General features: G+C 42.1%; 1 long non-coding RNA gene across 1 annotated transcript; it reads right to left on the reverse strand.

Annotated features, from left to right (window-relative positions):
* Positions 1-799: 799 nt before the first annotated feature.
* LOC147728662 (uncharacterized) lies at positions 800-8,307 on the reverse strand. The gene is made up of 3 exons (XR_015309383.1): positions 7,415-8,307; positions 1,127-3,715; positions 800-835 (listed from the first exon to the last, which is right to left on the reverse strand). It is a non-coding gene; the product is annotated as an uncharacterized LOC147728662 (long non-coding RNA).
* Positions 8,308-8,957: the final 650 nt, after the last annotated feature.

Here is an 8,957-nt window from a genome sequence, read left to right on the forward strand (position 1 = left end):
GTGGAGTATCGGTCCACACCTCCACCACTTTGGCTTTGAGAGGGTGTAATGGCTGGATTTTCTGTTTAGATGGGATCAGCCCCCAGGGGCCCCTATGACCCAGCCAAAACGTACTCACCTTCCGTCCTCAGGACCACCTATCCAGGCACCTGGTACCTACCTGAGGATAGGGAACTCGCAATATACAAGCTCATATTATCAAAAACACCACTAAATCTATAGGGATACTAAGAATACTCACTGATTACTAGGGATATCCATACCCTACACCACACTTATTTACATCAGTTGGTCTCGCGGTCACCCTGACCCAGACCATTCTACCCCAGGGCAGATCTGACACACAATCCGGCGTGTCTACACACGGGCCTGCAGAACCCAATGCTCCCTTTTCCAGCGTTCGCGATCCTGCGAAACATAAACGTCAGTATCCCCCCTGACGCTCTCACTTAGTCTTATACCACAATCCGGTGGCTTTACACACTGGTTTGACACTCCAGTGCTCTCATTAACGCCGCGTGTCAAACGACGACCACATTCCTATGAACACCTATACATATATATATATATTGGGATATTATCTCAGCTGTCTACTCGGGATGAAACTACAATAATAACTTTGGATGTGGGTCCAGATTATTGTGTATTACCGGCTCTTGGCATCAAAGGTCCACTCACTCCCTATTTATGTGATCACCACTTACCTGATTGGGATTACTCATCCATTCATGCATATAGCAAACACCTAGAAGTGCCATTTACCTTTAGTGAACAAGAATAGGGACTACACACCAGTTAATTATAAACTGGGGACATTTTATTATAGGATGGTGTACTAACTTAGTCCCTTGGTTGCAAGTCTCCTCTCTCCCTCACTATTACTTACCTGATCAGGGGTAGCATCTGTTCAAACAGCAATACTTACCAGGAAAGATTATTCTTACAATATGAGGACAAAGATATACACACTATGTGCTAGAGTTGTTCTCTGATTTAAGCGCTCCTACCCCCCTTTTTTGATCCATCAGTGGCTCAACAGCAACTGGCTTGAAGCCAGGATAACTTTATCATAAAATAACTCAAGCACTGTAATTCACTAATTAATGGGGTCATTTATTATTAGTACAATATAAACCTTCACACAGATTTGACAAAGACTATAGGTAGAACACACCACTTGAAAGAGAAGGATTAAACATAACAGGAACACTCCACTGAAAAGGAAAAGATTAGAAAGTGTAAGTGTAACTAATTCAGACTACCTCACCTATTAGAAGGAAGATTTCTCTCTCTGCCTCTGGTGGGATTAGGGCTCTCTCTGTCTCTCCCTCCTTCACCACATCACCACGCCTCTGGTTCAGTTGCTCCAGCTGACAGCCTTCACTGCTTCCTCTCTCCTCATCTTCAGTAATCGTCTGCCTTCTTTCTCCATTCAAGAACTGCACTCTATTCTGCAGCTCCCAGCAGACATCCTCTCTCTCTCTGCAAGCTATTCGGAGCTCCAAGTTGTTCTGGGCTCCCTGCAGTCCTGTGCTCCAAGCTGGTCTGAGCACCACGCTGAACTGCACACCACGCTGCACTGACTTCCAAAACTGAACTGACTTGCACACAAGCTGGAATGAACACTCCTCCTCTCCTGTAGCTCGCTAATATGGATGCTTGTCCTTTCATGGAAAGCTACGGCCAGTAACCTGCCGCCCACCAAATTCTTGTACCTCCCCGTACCAAGGACACGTTCCCAGCTGGCCAGCCTGAAGTTGTGTCTTCGGAGTGGGGAAAAATACATTCTTTCGATAAGGGCCAGCCTGAACCGGTTCTCTCCAAGCGAACAACAGCCTTAACTATAAACTTCGCCTTTGCCCTGAAAAGCCTCCCTGCTTCCATCAAGATGGAGTCTCTCTAGCTTTAGGCCTGAAAGGGGTGAAATGCTCCTTAGCTCTGTCAGAATACCTACATACACCATACCAATGTGTCTAATATGTCAAAGCCAATAGGCAATAGACAGGTTAAAGTCAAGAATAAAGGCATATTAAGCAGCTATCCTCTTCTAGGTCTGGAAAAAGGGCTTAAAAGGGCCAACACAGGCTAAGAATACCTATACTAGATGCGAGCAAGAATAATGATCTATTATCACTGCTAAATAAAGCCACAAACACTGCCATTACACTCCACCCTTAGATCCTTATCTTGCGAGCATCTTATAAACAACAACAACCATCTAAACAAACATCAACATAATCTATCCAACATAGGCTAAAAATACCTATCCTAGATGTGAGCAAGATTAAGATCTATATCACTGCTAAATAAAGCCCAAGGGGCCTACCACCCTTAGATCCTTATCTTGCGAACATCTGACAAACAATAACATCTAAATAAACAAACATCAACACAATCTATCAACAAATCAAAACCTAAAAAACTCCCTAAAAACAATGACAACTCAAGAAAATTCCACCTAAAACTCAATTGTAGGGAATAGAAACCTAAAAACAAATCAAAGCACCCTTGACTTGAATGCTGAAACATATCTGATATTGGATCTGATAACAACAGAAACTAACCAAAGCATCCTCAAACTAAATGTTCCTCAACTTCTAATGATAACTGGTGAAATCTAGTGATGTAGGGACTTATGTGTTGAATGAAAACAGCAAGGGGCCTAAATGGGCCTACTTCGGACAACTTAATGCTAAATAAGGCCTACCTACAGTTGTGAACTTAAAAACTAAAATGTGTTTCAACTTCTAATGAGAAAACAAGAAAGGGCCTAAATGAGCCTTACGTACTATAGGCAACTTAAGCTAATGATGACTCATGAAACTATTGGTGTAGGTGCTAATATGTGAGATGAAAATAACAATAGGCCTAAATGAGGCCTACCTGCTGACATTAGTCAATTTAAGGTGAAATCTGAGAAATAAACATGACAAATTGTTGCAAGGTCTGGATAAACATTAACACATAATCATACTAAAAGACACACCACCCAGAACCATCTAAATTGTAAGGTAACCACCCTTTGATTAATCAAGGTGAAAATGCAAGAACAGTAAAAAAAAAAACTACAACCCCAGTCTACAAGATTACTAGTGTAACATCAAGCTTAAATCACACAGTGGAGCACATGTGTGCGCCATCATTCAAAAAAGTCCTTCATTTGGGAAAAACTATAATAGGTGACATATTTTTGTTTGCTTTAAAAAGTGGGGCCTGCTTGTACAAGGGAGTATGGATCAAGTCCTTTTATAATCCTGTAACAAATAAAACATGTTTGGGTTTCATTTCTTTTTAAAAGTGGGGCCTGCTTGTACAAGGGATTATGAATCAAGTCCTTTTACAATCCTGTAACAAATAAAACATGTTTGGGTTTCATTTCTTTTCAAAAATGGGGCCTGCTTGTACAAGGGATTATTCAATGTCCAAATTCTTTTATAATACTGTTACAAATAAAACATTTTTTTTTGTTGTTCTTTAAAAGTGGGGCCTGATTGTCCAAGGGATTATTTAATGTCCAAATTCTTCAGTGTAGGCCACCACCCTGCATCCTGGACACTTCCTCCAATGTGGCCATCCATCACCCGGTCTGGTCTGGTCTGGTCTGGTCTGGTTCCATCATCCAAAACAATAAACTAAAATAATAACATGAAAATAAAAAGCTAAAACAAATAAAGGGAGTGGGCAGATGCACGCACGCACCCCAACTGCAGCAATCCTAGAAACCAGAGAACAAGTATCATTATTCTTGTAAAATAAAATTTTCCATTTAAAAAGCACCCCGGGTGCCTTTCATTATTGAAAAGAAAGTATCCTAATTAATTAAAACATTCAAAATTTAACTTTTAGTAACATTGAGTGGGGCCTAACATACCCTAATCCTAACTAAGCCAGTCTCACCCTTCTGAGCAAGAGTCATGCTACAGTGTGAAGAAGAAAAAAAATTTGAAATACTGCCAAATGATGACAGCATCAGCAGGGCACTGCAAGCCTCCCAATTTCCATGGTCAGAGAAGCCCAGGCCACCCCGCCCTTAAATAAACAAGCCGTGCGCGGAAGAAAATTGGATTGTAGCCCATCATAACACACTGGGACGTGATCGAAACTTGCAGAATGAAAAAAAAGTTCGTCTGCGCAGACCAGCTGGGCTGCCAAGGTCAAAAAACAAATTCCATTTGCCTGTTCTCATGGCCTGATTCTCAAACTAACGGAGGCTAATATTAATAAAAAAACAATTCTGTTACAGTGTATTGCCAATTAAAAAAGATCCAATTTTATATAAAAAGACATTTGTCCAAATAATTAAACTAAAGGCAAGACATGGAAAATTTGAGCACTTATTTAAAAGGGGCAACTATCTTTTGCACACCAAATTATATACATTCTGCATTTGAGAAACGAATTAACATGGCCCATTTGTCAAAAAGAAATAATTTGTAAAACAGCATAAAATGCATATTCATTTCAACATTATATTTAAGTTCACATTTGTTGATGACACATTTATAAAAGCATACATTTTCATTTTACATTTGGGAAAATAATAATGTCACGTTTTAACTTTTTTCATTTAAAAGCACATGGTTGCCTCACACTAATTAAAAGCACATGTTACCACGCACTGTCGGGCAAGATTTATTATTCTAAACCTATTATTATTGCAACCATCACATTCCTGTCTAGATGGAAACCCCTCACAGAAATAATTAATGAAAACAGCCCGTAGCATGCATTCTAACGGGCTATCTCTTTAACATTTCACTCATTTTAAAAGAACACAGCTTTCTCCGTAAGGTTGATTTATAACCACATCAATTCCAAGGTGAACCCACACAAATTCGTAGACGCATTTCAAAAGGAATGTGAAATGAACAGAACCCTTCTCAAAACACAAGATGTTACCTTTCCGTCAAGAAACTGACAAAGCACGTAGGCTGACCAAGGAACCAAAAAAAAAGTCAAAATCAAACCATCAAAAAATCCTTAAAATAATTCACTGACTTTTATAGTCAGGTCAGATAACCATGCATGTTGACAGCATGTAAAAAATAAAGGCTGCCATCTCAACTCAAGATATTAACCCTTTGGCAGCTCAAATAGAAACAATTCCCAACGTCCATTTTTACATGGGAAAATCATTAGCACATTTCTTCACGTTTACAAATGACACGTACATATTTTCAAAAACGTTATCCCCAAGCACCCGAGAAAGATCCAGCTCTCTCCTGCCAAACGTAATGAGAACATGCCCTGTCCAAGCCATGACCACATGGCGCTATTCACAAGCCATATTTACAAGACAAGCCTTTCACAAACAACATTTCCAAGGCGCAATGCACAAGGAACACAACTGATTAACATAAGAACATGCACCTCACAAACCACATTAAAATGGCGCTATTCAAAAACCATATTTACAAGACAAATAAACAAACTCAAAAAACGATACGCTTTTCACAAAGAATATATCCAAAGCACCATTCACAAGCAACACAACAGATCAACATGAGAACATGCACCTCATAAGCCACAATAAAATGACACTATTCTAAAGCCATATTTACAAGAAGCTATATTCTAAAAACTCCACAGATCATATTAAAATGAACACATTTCACATTGCACAGCATAAGCAGATGCAGCAAGCAATTTAATGGGCAATTTAAAAGCACTTTTTACACACATTTATACAATTGAACCATCACATAGATGTAACTGGCTTTCTCATGTAATGCCATCCTTCAACTCTGACAGTTTAAACACCAAGATGAAAACCATTCCTTCCACCCTGAATAAACCAAATGCCATGATGTAATACAATCTCCTCACGCTGCAACTGTTCAAGCCAATAGGTCTAACAGGCTACATAAACTGCAACATTAAGCCAGATGGAACTAGCGTTCAGGGCACTCCCTCAGAACACATGGGCAACTCTCTAAGCACATGGCCAGATCACACAGAGTTCGTAAGATGACGACTACGCCAAAATGTAATTGGCGTACATGGCACTCAGGGCACTCCCACACAACACATGGGAAACAATCTAAGCACATGGCCAGGCACACAGAGTTCGTAAGATGCCGACTACGCCAAAATGTAATTGGCGTTCATGGCACTCACTAACAACACATGGGAACCTCTCTAAGCACATGTCCAGGCACACAGAGTTCGTAAACTGTCCGACTACGCCAAAATGTAATGGCTGGATTTTCTGTTTAGATGGGATCAGCCCCCAGGGGCCCCTATGACCCAGCCAAAACGTACTCACCTTCCGTCCTCAGGACCACCTATCCAGGCACCTGGTACCTACCTGAGGATAGGGAACTCGCAATATACAAGCTCATATTATCAAAAACACCACTAAATCTATAGGGATACTAAGAATACTCACTGATTACTAGGGATATCCATACCCTACACCACACTTATTTACATCAGTTGGTCTCGCGGTCACCCTGACCCAGACCATTCTACCCCAGGGCAGATCTGACACACAATCCGGCGTGTCTACACACGGGCCTGCAGAACCCAATGCTCCCTTTTCCAGCGTTCGCGATCCTGCGAAACATAAACGTCAGTATCCCCCCTGACGCTCTCACTTAGTCTTATACCACAATCCGGTGGCTTTACACACTGGTTTGACACTCCAGTGCTCTCATTAACGCCGCGTGTCAAACGACGACCACATTCCTATGAACACCTATACATATATATATATATTGGGATATTATCTCAGCTGTCTACTCGGGATGAAACTACAATAATAACTTTGGATGTGGGTCCAGATTATTGTGTATTACCGGCTCTTGGCATCAAAGGTCCACTCACTCCCTATTTATGTGATCACCACTTACCTGATTGGGATTACTCATCCATTCATGCATATAGCAAACACCTAGAAGTGCCATTTACCTTTAGTGAACAAGAATAGGGACTACACACCAGTTAATTATAAACTGGGGACATTTTATTATAGGATGGTGTACTAACTTAGTCCCTTGGTTGCAAGTCTCCTCTCTCCCTCACTATTACTTACCTGATCAGGGGTAGCATCTGTTCAAACAGCAATACTTACCAGGAAAGATTATTCTTACAATATGAGGACAAAGATATACACACTATGTGCTAGAGTTGTTCTCTGATTTAAGCGCTCCTACCCCCCTTTTTTGATCCATCAGTGGCTCAACAGCAACTGGCTTGAAGCCAGGATAACTTTATCATAAAATAACTCAAGCACTGTAATTCACTAATTAATGGGGTCATTTATTATTAGTACAATATAAACCTTCACACAGATTTGACAAAGACTATAGGTAGAACACACCACTTGAAAGAGAAGGATTAAACATAACAGGAACACTCCACTGAAAAGGAAAAGATTAGAAAGTGTAAGTGTAACTAATTCAGACTACCTCACCTATTAGAAGGAAGATTTCTCTCTCTGCCTCTGGTGGGATTAGGGCTCTCTCTGTCTCTCCCTCCTTCACCACATCACCACGCCTCTGGTTCAGTTGCTCCAGCTGACAGCCTTCACTGCTTCCTCTCTCCTCATCTTCAGTAATCGTCTGCCTTCTTTCTCCATTCAAGAACTGCACTCTATTCTGCAGCTCCCAGCAGACATCCTCTCTCTCTCTGCAAGCTATTCGGAGCTCCAAGTTGTTCTGGGCTCCCTGCAGTCCTGTGCTCCAAGCTGGTCTGAGCACCACGCTGAACTGCACACCACGCTGCACTGACTTCCAAAACTGAACTGACTTGCACACAAGCTGGAATGAACACTCCTCCTCTCCTGTAGCTCGCTAATATGGATGCTTGTCCTTTCATGGAAAGCTACGGCCAGTAACCTGCCGCCCACCAAATTCTTGTACCTCCCCGTACCAAGGACACGTTCCCAGCTGGCCAGCCTGAAGTTGTGTCTTCGGAGTGGGGAAAAATACATTCTTTCGATAAGGGCCAGCCTGAACCGGTTCTCTCCAAGCGAACAACAGCCTTAACTATAAACTTCGCCTTTGCCCTGAAAAGCCTCCCTGCTTCCATCAAGATGGAGTCTCTCTAGCTTTAGGCCTGAAAGGGGTGAAATGCTCCTTAGCTCTGTCAGAATACCTACATACACCATACCAATGTGTCTAATATGTCAAAGCCAATAGGCAATAGACAGGTTAAAGTCAAGAATAAAGGCATATTAAGCAGCTATCCTCTTCTAGGTCTGGAAAAAGGGCTTAAAAGGGCCAACACAGGCTAAGAATACCTATACTAGATGCGAGCAAGAATAATGATCTATTATCACTGCTAAATAAAGCCACAAACACTGCCATTACAGAGGGTCAACCAGAAATTGTTTATGTGACTCAGATACCAATAAGGAAGGGGGGCCTCTTGCAGTGTTTGAGCTCAGGTCTCCTGGTTTGAGCTTCTGTGTGGGGTGCTGGGGCAGTGCGGCAGGTATGATATTGTCGGCAACCTTGATGCTATGGCAAGGGGCCGCTGCAGCTGTGCAGCCCTCCACAGGGAAGGAAGAGGGAACGCTGAATTCAGTGTGGTGTCACTCCTCATGTTACTGTTGCCTGTAAGACAGCACTGCCAGTCTCTCCCTTCCCCACGAGCTCCACTTCAACTTTAGAACCCCTTCCAGCCACGGCCCGGGGAGGGAGTTCCGGTGGGGAAGAAAGTCAGGGCAGGGGAGCGGCAGGGTGGGGAGTGTTAAAAACCGGAATATGAATAATTGGGAGTAAGTAAACAATTTAATTAATAAAATGAAATTCGGAGCGCGCTGCATCGTATTTAGACTCCATGAATCCGATCCAGCTGCACATGCAGTCCATGAATGTGTGAGTAGAAATAGTACACACAGGCGTCTAGTTGTTGGGCAGTAAATCATAGGTTGGGTAGTAAACATAGGTCTGCCCAGTCTGAAGTCGCTGTCCTTGGGGGGCCACACCTCAGATGTGCAAGTGGTGTGGAGT

Source organism: Lissotriton vulgaris, chromosome 3_1 (genome assembly GCF_964263255.1).
Source record: "Lissotriton vulgaris chromosome 3_1, aLisVul1.2, whole genome shotgun sequence".
In the NCBI taxonomy this organism is placed as follows: Eukaryota; Metazoa; Chordata; class Amphibia; order Caudata; family Salamandridae; genus Lissotriton; species Lissotriton vulgaris.